Raw genomic sequence first — 17252 nt, 5'->3', positions numbered from 1 at the left:
TCGATGTTGTCGCCAGTGGTCGGTGGAAGGTGCACGTGCCCGTCGACCTGGGACCGGACCGCAGCGACGCACGGATGCACGCCAAGACCGTAGGATCCTACGCAGTGCCGTAGGGGACCGCACCGCCACTTCCCAGCAAATTAGGGACACTGTTGCTCCTGGGGTATCGGCGAGGACCATTCGCAACCGTATCCATGAAGCTGGGCTACGGTCCCGCACACCGTCAGGCCGTCTTCCGCTCACGCCCCAACATCGTGCAGCCCGCCTCCAGTGGTGTCACGACAGGCGTGAATGGAGGGACGAATGGAGACGTGTCGTCTTCAGCGATGAGAGTCGCTTCTGCCTTGGTGCCAATGATGGTCGTATGCGTGTTTGGCGCCGTGCAGGTGAGCGCCACAATCAGGACTGCATACGACCGAGGCACACAGGGCCAACACCCGGCATCATGGTGTGGGGAGCGATCTCCTACACTGGCCGTACACCACTGGTGATCGTCGAGGGGACACTGAATAGTGCACGGTACATCCAAACCGTCATCGAACCCATCGTTCTACCATTCCTAGACCGGCAAGGGAACTTGCTGTTCCAACAGGACAATGCACGTCCGCACGTATCCTGTGCCACCCAACGTGCTCTAGAAGGTGTAAGTCAACTACCCTGGCCAGCAAGATCTCCGGATCTGTCTCCCATTGAGCATGTTTGGGACTGCATGAAGCGTCGTCTCACGCGGTCTGCACGTCCAGCACGAACGCTGGTCCAACTGAGGCGCCAGGTGGAAATGGCATGGCAAGCCGTTCCACAGGACTACATCCAGCATCTCTACGATCGTCTCCATGGGAGAATAGCAGCCTGCATTGCTGCGAAAGGTGGATATACACTGTACTAGTGCCGACATTGTGCATGCTCTGTTGCCTGTGTCTATGTGCCTGTGGTTCTGTCAGTGTGATCATGTGATGTATCTGACCCCAGGAATGTGTCAATAAAGTTTCCCCTTCCTGGGACAATGAATTCACGGTGTTCTTATTTCAATTTCCAGGAGTGTATAACCGAAATTAATTTACATTGATGAAGGTTTCTCGGGCTCTTGCCGGGTGGTCGTGTTGATATTTCGTGACGTTTCGGGAAGTGTCATATAACACATCTTCGCCAGAAGACGTCGCAATATATCAATGCTACCACCCGGCTGGAGATCCGAGAAACCTTCATCAGCAGACTTCACCAGAAGATGGGTAGTATGACACTTCCCGAAACGTCGTGATATATCAACGTTACCACCTGGCTGGAGACCCGAGAAACGTTCAAAATCGTTGTACGCCGGGAAAGCGTACAGTCACATTAATTTACATTGTCAACAACATTGTAAGATAAAAGTACTGACCTCAAAAGTAATTTCCTTAACTATGTCAGTAAGATGTGAAAAAAAACACATACCGACTTCCATTATATTTCATGAAGAAACTTTCGAAAGCTGACGATACATGAGACCTGCAGTGGCGGCATATATTAGAGAAATTCTAGTATTGTGTCCCGTGCTGTATACTGAAAGCTTTTAACGGACATCCTGGCTGTGTCCTCCGTGCTTGGCAGACACTGCCATCCCATCTTCGCCATGTGCCTCTGCTCGCCAGCGCTAGCGCTGCGAAAAACACTGCTAGGACACAAGCGGCGTCAGATCACTGGCAGAGTGAAAACATAGCCTAGTATTCCCAGCGCTAGGGCGATTACTCTGCTCAGGCTGCATCCCAGAAACGTTTTGCAAAAGTTTAAGATCGGATACTTACCTCCACATGGAAGATGGCTTCTACGCGCAGTGTAGGAAGCGGCCAGAAATTAAATCGAAGAACTGATGTTTTGAACACAGGAGTAGAAATATCAGTTGAGAGTAGCAGAGGTTTCACCAGCAACATCAGCCTTCAACTACGGGATGAATTCGTCTTTTAGTGTTACTGAGAAAAGTGCCAGTATGAAGAGAACGTTCTGCAAAATGCACCAGATGCAGCGCTGTAAAATTATCTATGAATCCAACACAAAAAACTCTCTTTTTCTGTGTTAATTACATTCCAATCGCACCAGATTAATAGCCATGAACATATTTCATTTTCAATTGGATAATCGGTAAGGAATTTGTAATCGTTAAGGAAAATTGCTGGTGTTTTCTGCCTAATTCTTAAATGTCTGTACCTCGGCATTCAACGATGTAAATAATTGTTATCTCACATGTTGAATAATTCATTTGAAGCCATAGGTCATTCTATTAAACGCTTTCATTATGACTTAGACAGACCGATATGCAATGCTTAATAGTGTTTTGGCCCACCTTCAGAAAGTAATAAAGCAGTGATACTGTGCAGCCACGCTTCTAGAAGTCCTCGACAGGTTTTTGTAGGAATATGGACCGAGATGTCTATGAACAAGGTCACGCATTTCCCGAATATTACTGGCCTGTGGTTGGTGGGCACGGAACTGGCGCCCGATAATGTCCCGTGTATCGCCCTTCGGGTTCAGATTAGGTGAATTTGGTGGTCATGACATCAACGTGAGTTCACTATCAACCTCATTACGGCATTGTAGCATTATTCTGGCCTTATGACATGGACAGTTTTGCTGCTGGAAGATGCCACCGCCGTTGGGGTAGGCATAAATCATGTAGCGGCGCACATGGTAAGCAAGAATATTGACGTAGTCCGCAGCGATGCCTTCGACTACTATCACAGCTCTCACGGAAGGCCAGGTGAATGTCCCGTATAGCAGAATACTGCACCCACTGCTCTGCGTCCGTCAAAATTACGGTGAATCCGAATACGACCATCGACACGCTGTAACGAGATAAGTGAACCGAACGACTTGTCGACACTTTTCCATTCACACACGGTCCAATCTCGACGATTACCTGCCCACTGCAGTCAGAGTTGACCACGTCATTAGGTCTACACGGATACTCAGCAAATCACATTTAAGTGCCTGGCAGAGGGTTCATCGAACCACGATCAAAATTCTCTGTTATTCCAATCTCGTATACCGCTCGGAAAGAATGAACACCTATCTCTTTCCATACGAGCTCTCGTTTCCCTTATTTTATCTTGGTGATCGTTCCTCCGTATGTAAGTCTATGTCAACTAAACATTTTCGCATTCTGAGGAGAAAGTTGGTGATTGGAGTTTCGTCAGAAGATTCCGTCGCAACGAAAAACGCCTTTCTTTTAATGATGTCCAGCCCAAATCCTGAATCATTTCTGTGACACTCTCTCCCATATTTCGTGATAATACCAAAACGTGCTGCCTTTCTTTGAACTTCTTCGATGTACTCCGTCAGTCCTAACTGGTAAGAATCCCACACCGCGCAGCAGTATTCTAAAAGAGGACGGACAAGCGTAGTGTAGGCAGTCTCCTTTGTAGGTTGGTTACATTTCGTGTCATGTCGTGTCGTGCCAACAAAACGCAGTCTTTGGTTAGCCTTCCCCACAACATTTTCTATGTGTTCCATTCAATTTAAGTTGTTGGTAATTGTAATACCTAGGTATTTAGTTGAATTTATGGCTTTTAGATTAGATTGATTTATCATGTAACCGAAGTTTAACAAGTTCCTTTTAGCACTCATGTGGATGACCTCACACTTTTCGTTATTTAGGAACAACTGCCACTTTTCGCACCATTCAGATATCTTTTCTAAATCGTTTTGCAGTTTTTTTTGGTCTTCTGATGACTCTATAAGTCGATAAACGACAGCGTCATCTGCAAACAACCGAAGACGGCTGCTCAGATTGTCTCCAAAATCGTTAATATAGATACGGAATAGCAAAGGGCCTATAACACTACCTTTGGGAATGCCAGAAATCATTTCTGTTTTACTCGATGACTTTCCGTCAGTTACTACGAACTGTGATCTCTCTGACAGGAAATATCAAAGCCAGTCACGTAACCGAGACGATATTCCATAAGCATACGATTTCACTACGACCTGCTTGTGTGCTACAGTGTCAATAGCCTTCCGGAAATCCTGAAATACGGAATCAATCTGAAATCCCTTGTCAATAGCACTCAACACTTCATGTGAATAAAGAACTAGTTGTGCGTTTCACAGGAACGATGTTTTCTAAACCCATGTTGACTGTGTGTCAATAGACCGTTTTCTTCGAGGTAATGCATAATGAAACTTCCTGGCAGAGTAAAAATGTGTGCCGGACCGAGACTCGATCTCGGGACCTTTGCCTTTCGCGGGCAAGTGCTCTGCCAAATGAACTACCCAAGCACGACTCACGCCCCGTCCTCACATCTCCTCTTCTACCAGTACCTCGTCTCCTACCTTCCAAACTTAACAGAAGCTCTCCTGCGAACCTTGCAGAACTAGCACTACTGAAAGAAAGGATATTGCGGAGATATGGCTTAGCCACAGCCTGGGGGATGTTTCCAGAATGAGATTTTCAGTCTGCAGACGAGCGTGCGCTGATATGAAACTTTCTGGCAGATTAAAACTGTGTGCCGGACCGAGACTCGGTCCGGCACACAGTTTTAATCTGCCAGGAAGTTTCATATCAGCGCACACTCCGCTGCAGAGTGAAAATCTCATTCTGGTAATTTAAATGTTCGAAGACAATATATGTTCTAAAATCCTGCTGCATGTTGACGTTAATGATATGGGCCTGTAATTTAGTGGATTACTTCTACTACCTTTCTTGAATACTGGTGTGATCTGTGCAACTTTCCAGTCTTTGGGTACGGATCTTTCGTCGAGCGGACGGTTGTATATGATTCTTAAGTATGGAGCTAATGCATCAGCATACTCCGAAAGGAACCTAATTGGTACACAGTCTGGACCAGAAGTCTTGCTTTTATTAAGTGATTTAAGTTGGTTCACAACTCCGAGGATATTTACTTCTACGTTATTATTGTTGGCAGCTCTTCTCTATTCGAATTCTGGAATATTTACTTCGTCTTCTTTTGCGAAGGCATTTCGGAAGGCTGTGTTTAGTAACTCTGCTTTGGCAGCACTGTTTTCGATAGTATCTCCATTGCTATCGTGCTGAGAAGGCACTGACGGGAACATCAAGGGGTCGTCTGACGCGGAGTCCTATGATCCGTAATATACACTGAACGATATGTGCGGAAAAATTTGTACATGGACCAGCCTTGTATTCTGTCCTCAGGTCCGCCACATGTCACTGATGTCCTACTTTACGGAACGGGTAAGCCTCGGACTTATTGTGGTTTCACCATCCTTCAGCCACATTCCATAGATGCTCACGATCGTAGCGTGCCAACAGCTGACAAGGTTCGTCGTTTTCCTGATGATCGATCCCAAATTCCGGATCATATCACTCTGGTGATTGTCAAAGACAGTTATTCCAGTGGATTTCGTCATTTGCCACCCGTATTGTCGCTAGAATTATTCTTCATCTGTTTCTGCTCCGCGTACATTTTTCGATTACCGTGTCAAGTGCCTGCAGCCTCATCAGGCGGCACTGAAACTTCCGATGGAGGGCGCCCGTAATGTTTTGGCTCACCACATAAACTAAACAGTCACTTGATTTATAGTCTGGTGTCTGATGGCACCACGTTAGTCAGTAGAGAATAAGACTCCTAATACCTCGTCTTGTCTTCAGTTCTCCTGTCGTGGGAGAGGTAGCTCGTCAAGACAGTCGGTTGCTTCTCATTGAATAATATATGACAATAAAAGCTAATACCAGATTAAGAAAATTACAGGAAAATAAGTCAATATCAAAATTACAAGGAAATAAAAGCTAATATCACAGTTACAAGCAGATAAAAGTCCCTGGCTCCCCTCCTCCCTACTTCCCTTCATCCAGTCGTCAAAAGCACATAACACCTCAAATGGCGCTGGTTCTGTGGTCAGCACACTACACTGGTTAACGCCACCTGCAATAGCAGCCGAAATGTTGTACCATATGATAATATGATGTTGTGATCACATCCCCGGATATTTTTATCGATACGGGCAACGGCCGCATGGAACTATGCTCTTATTCATTAAGATGTGTTTTCCGCGCCATCCTGATCACTTAGATTCGAATACTGTGCACCAAACACACGCAACACGCAGTCAAAACCGACATAACCTAGGCCACTGGCTACACGGATCTTTACAGGCGCACTCTAAGCTCTCGTAGTGATCTGTCATTCATTAATTGTACATCTTGTTATGGAGGAGACCGCTTAGGACTGTGGAAAGACTGAAGGCGTAATTTAATAAATTGAAGCACCGGTTGGAAACTGTGTTACTAGACAACTATCGCTAAATTAGTTTAAACTATTAGTCCTTACTTCAATTAAAGTTAATACGGTAAGATTAACAAGGGAGCCGTTTGAAAAAAAAAAGTCACATCGTCAGTTGTAGTAAACAAACTGTTTTTTACCTCCCCTTGCTAGCTGAATAAGCGTATGACGACAATGTTATTTACTACAAAAAACTATTACCTGCCTATTTACAAAGATTGCTATTACCTGTCACACAGCTAACGAGACTCGCCAATGCTACAGTTTAGAAAATCATATAGCTTGTTGAAAAAGTAGTTACTTAGTATTTTTAATTTGTAGGAATGTTCAATTTCTTTTTAAACACCTGAACCACATCATGAATATTATGAACTGAAACCAGCTCTACATAGAAATGGATCACAATCCAAATGAAAGTGATTTTTATTATCAACGACGAGTAAGGTTAAAGACTCACTATATTAAGAAGAAAGTTTAATAATACATGAAACAGATCTTCCAATTGTGCCGTTAAGTGCTTCACAGAGTATATCTACCTCCCTTTCTTGCTGAATGAATATTTCCTTTGCGCCATTGCCCCAAGAGATAATTCCAAATGAGAACAGTAAATGAATGAATGGAAAAGTAAAAGATCTCTAGTTATTTAAGTCAACATAATGAGATACACTTCTAAGTGCAAAACATTCCGAACAGGCTTGTCGATTCATTTATTCAAATGTCGAATCCATTTTAGCTTGTTAACAATGTGCCCTCCAGGGAATGTTTCAAAAAATATGACACTTCATACACATCTGCGGTATTAGCAAATCATTGTTAATCTGTCTCCCATAGCATAATACTAGTCTTTTTAAGATCAAGTCTTAAACTGTTTTCTGTTAACCAACTGCTGAGTTGAAACTTCCTGGCAGATTAAAACTGTGTGCCGGACCGAGACTCGAACTCGGGACCTTTGCCTTTCACGGGCAAGTGCTCGTGAGTCGTGCTTGGGTAGCTCAGTTCTTAGAGCACTTGCCCGCGAAAGACAAAGGTCCCGAGTTCGAGTCTCGCTCCGGCACACAGTTTTAATCTGCCAGGAAGTCTCATATCAGCGCACACTCCGCTGCAGAGTGAAAATCTCATTCTGGAACTGTTGAGTTATCGTTTGTAGAGTATCTGGTGTGACTGAGTTTTTTCACTTGAATAGTTCTATCATCAACAACACTACCATTTTTAAAAGTCCTTTAAATTCATTGGAAGATAATTTATTACGTTGATTAAAAGTTAATTCGAACCTTGTGGGACTTTAAAATTATGTTCCCGCATTCTGAAGTTAGTTTTAGTTTTCTAATACAGTTTGTCAATGTGACAGTGCGATTTCCCTTACGAAGGTCAGATTCCACCCCACACAAGACGGTGCACTTCTTGCTACTACACTTTTATTTTATTTGGATTTATTTTTGGCGCACTCTTAAATCTACCAGACGACCTTAGTTAGTGTGTTAAAATCTGTATAGCACTTATATGTGGTCGATACAAAAGCCTTAGCCAAATAACAAATAAACCAGCAGAACACATGTTTTGTTCAGCTCTGTCTAGACTTCATTTGTGAGGTCTTATACGGTTTCCTCCGTAGAACGCCCTTTAATAAAGCTAGACAGACACGCATTGGCGAGTTATGACATGAAAATTTAGTCAGCATTCTACTGTAAACCTTTTCCTGAAAATGAAAAGTTTGATACGCTGGAGGGCATATAAGTGACCTGATGAGAAGTGAATTTTCTTACCTCTCGTTTTCTTAGTACGGTGTTATTGCTATATAATCATATTTGTCACCAAATATGTATTGAGCCAGTGACTGGTTATAAAGACAACTCATGGTTGGACCTACTTCGTCTGTACAGTATTTTAACACGCCGCTGTAGAAAGTCGAGTTGGCGCTTTTTTGAGATATTCTGACTTTTGTAATCTGCTTACAAGCTGAACTGATGAATCTGATGTTAAAGCTATTGATGCACTCAGTGAGTGGCCGAGATCTCTTGTTAAAGTTTTGCAGTTCTCAGACAGCAGCTGACCACTAAGATTATTACTGCACTTAGACATGGAGAGAACAGACACGGTGAAAGACCCTGCCCGCTCTGTAAAACACACACACACACACACACACACACACACGCGCGCGCGCGCAGGCGGCGTTAATCGAATGAAACGCGCCAACGCCGGCCACTTAACGGCCCTGTCCTGCAATTACCTGCCACCTCCAACCCCCCCCCCCCCATTCTACCAAAGCGCCACTCCACTCCACTGCAAGTACCTGGCCCCTTCATCTGGTGCCCTTCCATTGTAGACCTGGAACCTAGCGCCTGTTCTCTAAGCAGTCCGCATAACGCTAAGTGACCGCAGTCACCACTGGATGCGCGAGTACGACTGTCTGAAGCAGCAGAAACTGCACATATCCATTGTCTACAACACCCACTGTTCCTTTCTGGACTTTAGGTTAGGCTTTACCGTAATTTTACTGACATTAAATGACACAACAAGTTTACTGTTACCAGTCAGTGTTTATTTATCTCCACGACACGTTTCAAAGGTATAAACCTCCACCATCACGTTGATTTACATTTGTTAATATGTGCGTGTGTGTTGTGTTAAAATTTTTTTGAAGGAACTTGTGGCACTGTCTAGTCATTTACAGATACACTACTGGCCATTAAAATTGCTACACCAAGAAGAAATGTAGATGATAAATGGGTATTCATTGGACAAATATATTATACTAGAACTGACATGTGATTATATTTTCACGCAATTTGGGTGCATAGATCCTGATAAATCAGTACCCAGAACAACCACCTCTAGCCGTAATAACGGCCTTGATACGCCTGGGCATTGAGTCAAACAGAGCTTGGATGGCATGTACAGGTACAGCTGCCCATACGGCTTCAACACGATCCCACAGTTCATCAAGAGTAGTGACTGGCACATTGTGACTAGCCAGTTGCTCAACCAACAATGACCAGACGTTTTCAATTGCTGAGAGACCTGGAGAATGTTCTGGCCAGGGCAGCAGTCGAACATTTTTTGTATCCAGAAAGACCCGTGCAGGACCTGCAGCATGCGGTAGTGGATTATCCTACTGAAATGTAGGGTATCGCTGGGATCGAATGAAGGGTAGAGCCACGGATCGTAACACATCTGAAATGTAACGTCCACTGTTCAGAGTGCCGTCAATGCGAGCAAGAGGTGACCGAGACGTGTAACCGTGGCACTCCATACCATCACGCCGGCTGATACGCCAGTATGGCGATGACCAATACACGCTTCCAATGTGCGTTCACCGCGATGTCGCCAAACACGGATGCGACCATCATGATGCTGTAAACGGAACCTGGATTCATCCGAAAAAAAGACGCTTTGCCATTCGTGCACCCAAGTTCGTCGTCGAGTACACCATCGCAGGCGCTCCTGTCTGTGATGCAGCGTAAAGGGTAACCGCAGCCATGGTCTCCGAGCTGATAGTCCATGCTGCTGCAAACGTCGTCGAATTGTTCGTGCAGATGGTTGTTGTCTTGCAAACGTCCCCATCCGTTGACCCAGGGATCGAGACGTGGCTGCACGATCCGTTACAACCTTGCGGATAAGACGCCTGTCATCTCGACTGTTAGTGATACGAGGCCGTTGGGATCCAGCACGGCGTTCCGTATTACCCTCCTGAACCCACCTATTCAATATTGTGCTAACAGTCATTGGATCTCGACCAACGCGAGCAGCAATGTCGCGATACGATAAACCGCAATCGCTATCGGCCACAATCCGACCTTTATCAAAGTCGGAAACGTGATGGTACACATTTCTCCTCCTTACTCGAGGCATCACAACAACGTTTCACCAGGCAACGCCGGTCAACTGCTGTTTGTGTATGAGAAATCGGTTGGAAACTTTCCTCACGTCAGCAAGTTGTAGGTGTCACCACCGGCGCCAACCTTGTGTGAATGCTCTGAAAAGCTAATCATTTGCAAATCACAGCATCTTCTTCCTGTCGGTTAAATTTCGCGTCAGCAGCACGTCATCTTCGTGATGTAGCAATTTTAATGGCCAGTAGTGTATATCATCACAGCAATAGCTTGTACCCCTTGTCAGCTTGAAACTATGAGCAGAACTACTGGCTAAAATTGCACATCCATCTGCATATTTTTTAAGCTTTAACCAATGTATTACCGCAACCTTTAGACAGTTATTACATGTAACAGATATAATCTTAAGATCCCTTGCCTTGTAAATTTTGCTCTCATATAATCACTCATTCCACCCTCTCCCTCCCTCTCACTTCCTCTTTCCCTTCCTCCACCTCTGTCTCCAGCCTCTCATATCTATCTATGAATCCTAACCAAAATTGTTATTTTTGTATAATTTTACCACTGTAGCGAATATGATTATTGTACTTAAAGTTTGTTAATACTTCACCTGATTGTATAAATATTGTATAAGCTATCTAACTTGTCAAAATCGGATTTATATACCACCTGAAGTATTTATTCCAACGAATGTTTTCAACACCTCCAAATCCTTTAAAAAATTTATTCCGTAATAATTTTGATAGGACGTATGTTCTTTGGACTTTGTGACAATGTTTTCTCCTCTGCTGTACGATCCATGCACCCAATAGATTCCTACGCCATATTTGTTTACGAAATATGATAGTATACATGTGATGTGTTACGACTGTGAAAGGAACCTGTGACCACTGGAGATACTTTATTTTACTTATTTTATGTTTATCGTTAGATACATGTTGAATTTTTGGTCAAAAGAAACCCAAAACCATGTTCTGAAATAGAGTTTCGTTTCTCCACTAGACAGTGCCACAAGCTCCTACAAAAAATCGTAACACAACACACACACAAATGTCACATTAACAAATGTAAATCCACCGGAAGACGCAGGTTTAAACCTTTTAAACGCGTCGTGGAGATAAATAAACAGTGACTGGTAACAGTAAACTTGTTTCATGTACGATCTTTTTATCGTTATGATGCGGAAAGAGCCACTTTGCAGGTTATGTATACAAGATTAGTGAACATTTATATATACAGCAGATGTGTCAGACATTTTATGTTATAGGGAAAAATTATAAAAAAAACTGAATAACACATACTGAACTCTTTTCAGGTCCAATGGCAGCTTTAATAGTGCGTAAGAAAGGCCATTTTTTTCGTCTAGTATCGTGAGTCTGAACATCACTACTCTGCTAATATTGTGTCTGTATCCTCGGAGTCTTGTGCGGCGGCATGTCTCGATGAAACCTTCTCAGTTTTCAAGATGCGTCAATTCGAATAAAATTCTCGAACTTTCGATGGCTAACTCCACCATCGTCATCAGGAAAGAAAAAAGTAAAAATTTATTGGAATTGACGCGCCTTGAAACCAAGAAGATTTTATTCATTGTGTCTAACTGCTTGATGAGATAACTGAAAGCTCATAGTTTGTAAACCACATATTATTCTAACTGCAATCTTTTGTAAAAATTGCACTTTAAGTCAATAGCTATCCCAGAAAATTATTCCATGAGACATTATTGATGTAAATATGTAAAATATGTTCGAAGGCTAATTCACTGACGCCAAGACTAGCAATTACATCAAGAGATAATGTTGCCAAACTTAATTGTTTGAGCAGCTCACACATCAGCTTCTTCATATTCAAGTTTCCATAAACAAGTACACCCAAAAATTTGGAGCATTTTCCCTTGCTTACTGGCTACTGTTTATGTTCTACATTAATTCTTCAAATGCCTCTATTTGTTATACAGAACTTAATACAGGCTGTTTTCTCAAAATTTAGGAAGAGTTCGCTTTCAGAGAATCACTTAATAAGTCCCCCAAAACGTAAATAAAAATTTCTTCTGTTATTTTCTTGCTAATGGAATTTATTATAATACTAGTATCATCTGCCACAAGTACGAATTGTGCATGATGAATGGTAAGTGGAGGGTCGTTCAGATACTTAAGGAATAGGAGTGGTCTCCAAACTCACCCTTGTGGGATGCCCTTTGTGATTCCCCAGTCACTAAAATATTTTCTCTTTCCAACACTATCTGAATTATTCAGCATAACTCTTTGCATTCTGTTTGTTAATTACAATACAAAACATTTATTTGTAAAAGATCAATCTTTTAAAAATTAAGTTTTTTTAAGAAAGTGGCATGATCTACACAATCAAAGACCTACTGAAGATCCCCAAACGTGCCAACTACTGACATTGTATTATTTAAGGCTTGTAGTATTGAGTACATAATTATTAAATTCATATCCATCTTTTTGATTTGTATTTCCTTGAATTGGCCGTGTTTGCAGTTAAAATTTTTTGGATTTGGGGTCCGCCAGTTATACAAAACACCGTTATTCTCAGTACCCAAACATGATTCGGCACCACTGTGCCATCATCAGTGGGTTTCCGTTTTTATTTATTCTGCATTGTGAACATTTTTGTAACATGGTTATAGAATTTTCTGGACCACTGTAGTGTTAATTATTGCAGGTAGCTTCTCATCTGCAACCAAACTATGTTAATGAGAGAGATTTTTTTCTGGGAGTTAACCTATCTTCTAGAGTGTAATCTAGTTTTTCGCGATGCTTTCGCGCCTATTTTCGTATTTACTTACGTTTTGTGTGGCAAACACTTCGATTCTCCGCATCATGCTGAGATGTTGTGATGCATACGTATCTGTAACAAGTATTTTTCACAAGTAACGTAGTAAAACGATTTCACTACACGAAAACACAGTGCGACTGTGGTTTGTTGTGTGTCTCAGCCCAGTCAGTGTTCATTTCTCCACCAGAGAGTTGGGCGCCAAATTTAAATTTTATTTGCATTTTATCTTTGTGTGTGTGTGTGTGTGTGTGTGTGTGTGTGTGTGTGTGTGTGTGTGTACGTGGGTACTTGCGCGTGTGTGTGTGTAGACTTATCTGTTTGTGCTGTTTTTATTTGTAAAGTTCCTTTAATGTGTTAAATAGTGTGCCCTTGCAGAGTGTAGGGTATTCATTTACGACCTGTTTTCCGCTATTGCCTTCTGTTTATGGAAGTTTTCCTCAATGGTCAGTTTGTTGTATAGGCTGTGGCTGGGTTTTAGTATTCTTAAATCTGTTTCTATTGTGGTTGGGTGATGGTTGTTGGCTATAAGGTGGTCAGCAAATGTGCTATGGGAGCTATTGCTTTTTAAAGCTCTGAGATGTTCAAAATGTCTTGTTTTGAATTTTCTGCATGTTTGTCTTATGTTTACTGACAGGCACGTGTTGCATGTGAGTTCATATATTTCTGACTTGTTAAATTTATCCATGGGTGTTTCTTGTGTTCTGATCTTTTTCTGTGTTGTGTTCTCCATCCCGTATCCTATTTGGAGTCCCTGTTTCTTTAATATGTTGCCTATTCTGTGGACAAGCTTGTTATTGTCGGTGAGTATGTGCCATTTCGTTTTGTGTGTGTGTTATTGCTCGGTTGTGTCTTGTGTGCGGTCATTGTTTGTGTTTTGTGTTATTCTGTGCTGGGTGATGATTTGTGTGTGTGTGTGTGTGGTGTGTTTATTTTTGTACTGTTTGCATCTTTTTTGATTTAACTTATCCACCATATGGGTAGTATAACCATTTTCTACTGCTATTTGTTTTATTTTACAAACAAGAACTAAATGCAGTGGTTATACTACCCATATGGTGGATAAGTTAAATCAAAAAAGATGCAAACAGTACAAAAATAAACACACCACACACACACACACACACAAATCATTACCCAGCACAGAATAACACAAAACACAAACAATGACCGCACACAAGACACAACCGAGCAATAACACACACACAAAACGAAATGGCACGTACTCACCTACAATAACAAGATTGTTCACAGAATAGGCAACATATTAAAGAAGCAGGGACTCCAAATAGGATACAGGATGGAGAACACAACACAGAAAAAGATCAGAACACAAGAAACACCCATGGATAAATTTAATAAGTCAGAAATATATGAACTCACATGCAACACTTTCCAGTCAGTATACATAGGACAAACATGCAGAAACTTCAAAACAAGATATTCGGAATATCTCAGAGCTTTAAAAAGCAACAGCTCCTATAGCACATTTGCTGACCACCTTATAGCCAACAACCATCACCCAACCACAATAGAAACAGAGTTAAGAATACTAAAACCCAGCCACAGCCTATACAACAAACTGACCATTGAGGAAAACTTCCATAAACAGAAGGCAATAGCGGAAAACAGGTCGTAAATGAATACACTACACTCTGCAAGGGCACAATATTTAACACATTAAAGGAACTTTACAAATAAAAACAGCACAAACAGATAAGTCTACACACACGCACACACACACACACACACACACACACACACACACACACACACACACGAAACATAAAGACACTAAAATCTGCAAAGACGTACCATTTACACACAAATAGGAATACCATATAAACGACAACAGACACAGCTAAGAATCACATAGAAAACACACACACAAACACACACACACACACAAAGATAAAATGCAAATAAAATTTAAATTTGGCGCCGAACTCTCTGGTGAACAAATGAACACTGACTGGACTGGGACACATAACTAACCACAATCAGACTGTGTTCTGGTGTAGTGAAATCGTCTTACTACGTTATTTGTGGAAAATACTTGTTATAGCTACATATGCATCACAACATCTCAGCATGATGCGGAGAATGGAAGTGCTTGCCACATGAAGACATAAGTAAATACGAAAATAGGTGCGAAAACATCGCGAAAAACTAAATTACACTCTAGAAGATAGGTTAACTCCCAGAAAAAAAAAAAAAAAAAAAAAAAAGAAACAGTTTCTCATCAACATCGTTTGGTTGCAGATAACAAGCTACCTGTAATAATTAACACAAAGTGGTCCAGAAAATTCATGCTCACCAAATGTAAAGGTATTTACAAAAAGAAACGACCTGTTGTTTGAACTAAAAATGCACATAATTTTATAATCATGTAACCAAAACTTTCACATTGCAGAATAAATAAGAACGAAAACCCACTGATGATGGCACAGTGGTGCCAAAACATGTTTGGGTACAGAGAAAAACGGTGTTTTTCATAACTGGAGGACCTCAAATCCAAAAAAATTAAATGCATATATAGTATTCTCAGCCAAGAAACCCTTCTGTAATGCAAACTATGAGTAGTTAAGCAAATTTTTCCATTTAAATGTGAGACTGCTCTTGAGTATATTATTTTTCCTTTTTCTTTTTTTTTTTTTTTGGAAAAAGACATCAGTAAAGAAACCGGGCGACAATTACTTAAATATTTTTGTGGCTCTTGTTACATAGAAGCTTACCAATGGCATATTTTAATATGTATAGAAAAATTTGCTGTATTAGCCATACATTACATGTATCACTAATGCCATTAAGTTCAAACAACTCTTCAGAATTCTTTTTCAAAGCAACACAATAGGAGCTTTGGTTTTTGATAACTTTCATAATTATATTAATTCCAATAGAGGAGTCTGGTAGTACTTCAATTGCTTGATTTTTTTAATGAATTCTTTAATATCTTCTTTGCTTCTTCAATGAATTATTTAATTTTATTCTTTCTGCTGCATTTAGAAGGCGAATGTTAAAGATATTCACATCTTGAGAATTACCTGTCACAACATTGTCATTCAGTTTAATTGTGATAGAATATTGTGTAATGACTCGTTGTGTTGTCTCCCGTTTCACTGTATTCCATATATTTATACTCTAATTATCTGCATTTTGAATTTGTCATGATGTGCATATTTCTAGACATTTTAATTACTTGCCTTCAAATATAACAACTTTTACACAGATTTCCTTTTTCCTCTTACATGTTTCTTTAATCCCTTTAGTTATCTAGGGATTACTTGTTTTTATAAAGGAACTTCTGCATAACTTTTAGAAACTCTACTTTCAAATTTTGACACACATTAAAGCATAATATATTGAATTTTCTTTCCATACATATCGCATCTTGTATCACCTCTTTTAACTGGTCTATGTCATGCCGTTTGACAAAATCACATAGAAATGTTCTGGATTAAATGACAGCGTTTATGGTGGAATAATGTCAGTTACACCCTGTTAAGTACGGTTCCAGGAGCACTAGGAAGCGATCTACTAGACCACAGATGTTAATGTTGCGAAACAACACAAATATGACTGCTGCTTCCACAGAGTTTGTTATAGCATGTTAAATTTAAATACAACGCAATAACATTTGAATGGACTTAAAAATGGTACTTTGTGTGTGTCTACCATCTCCAAATATCTCTTTCTTTAGCAGTTAAAATTATAAAGGCATTGTGTTACATTAGCTGTGAGCTAATGGATCAGTATCATCATAGTGGATGTTGTACTTGAACTACTATTTTACAAACTTTAAAACAAATTTTTGCAACCCCTCTTGTACGAATAGCTTTTTTTTAATTACTTCAGTTTTCTGTCCTGTGGCTGAGCGGTCAACTTGTATGACTGCGATGCACAGGATATGGGCTCAACTCTCGGCATTTCTAGGGTTTTTTCCGTGATGGTAGGACTTGAAAGGCGTGCATTCGACCTCGGAGCTACTTGAGTTAGAAGCAGGTGTTCCATGACCTGGAAAGCGCTGTGATCCCCTCTTGTCCTTCCATATCCCATCCAAATGAATTACACGGGGGAGTGTCACCTTTTCATGGCTCTATGTGCCTCTCCACGAAGTTAATTTTTTTTATTAGTTATTACTCCAAGTACTTTCAGAAACTATGATTACATGAAAGCACATTATTTTATAAGCCAGCTATAAAAGACTTTGTATGGTAATCGATATGCCAGTAGCTGGTTATATATGAAAGAATAATTTTATTTATAATTAATAGCTTCTATTCTCAAACGTAAAATTTCAGAGGATATCTTTAGGGTGTTTCGTTGCTTTGATGTCTCTCCAAAGAATCAGTAGTGGCAAGTCACCATCTGCTGCGGATCAACACTGAAGTCATCCTTC

Source organism: Schistocerca piceifrons, chromosome 3 (assembly GCF_021461385.2).
Source record: "Schistocerca piceifrons isolate TAMUIC-IGC-003096 chromosome 3, iqSchPice1.1, whole genome shotgun sequence".
NCBI lineage: Eukaryota > Metazoa > Arthropoda > Insecta > Orthoptera > Acrididae > Schistocerca > Schistocerca piceifrons.
This window is presented reverse-complemented; position numbering follows the sequence as displayed.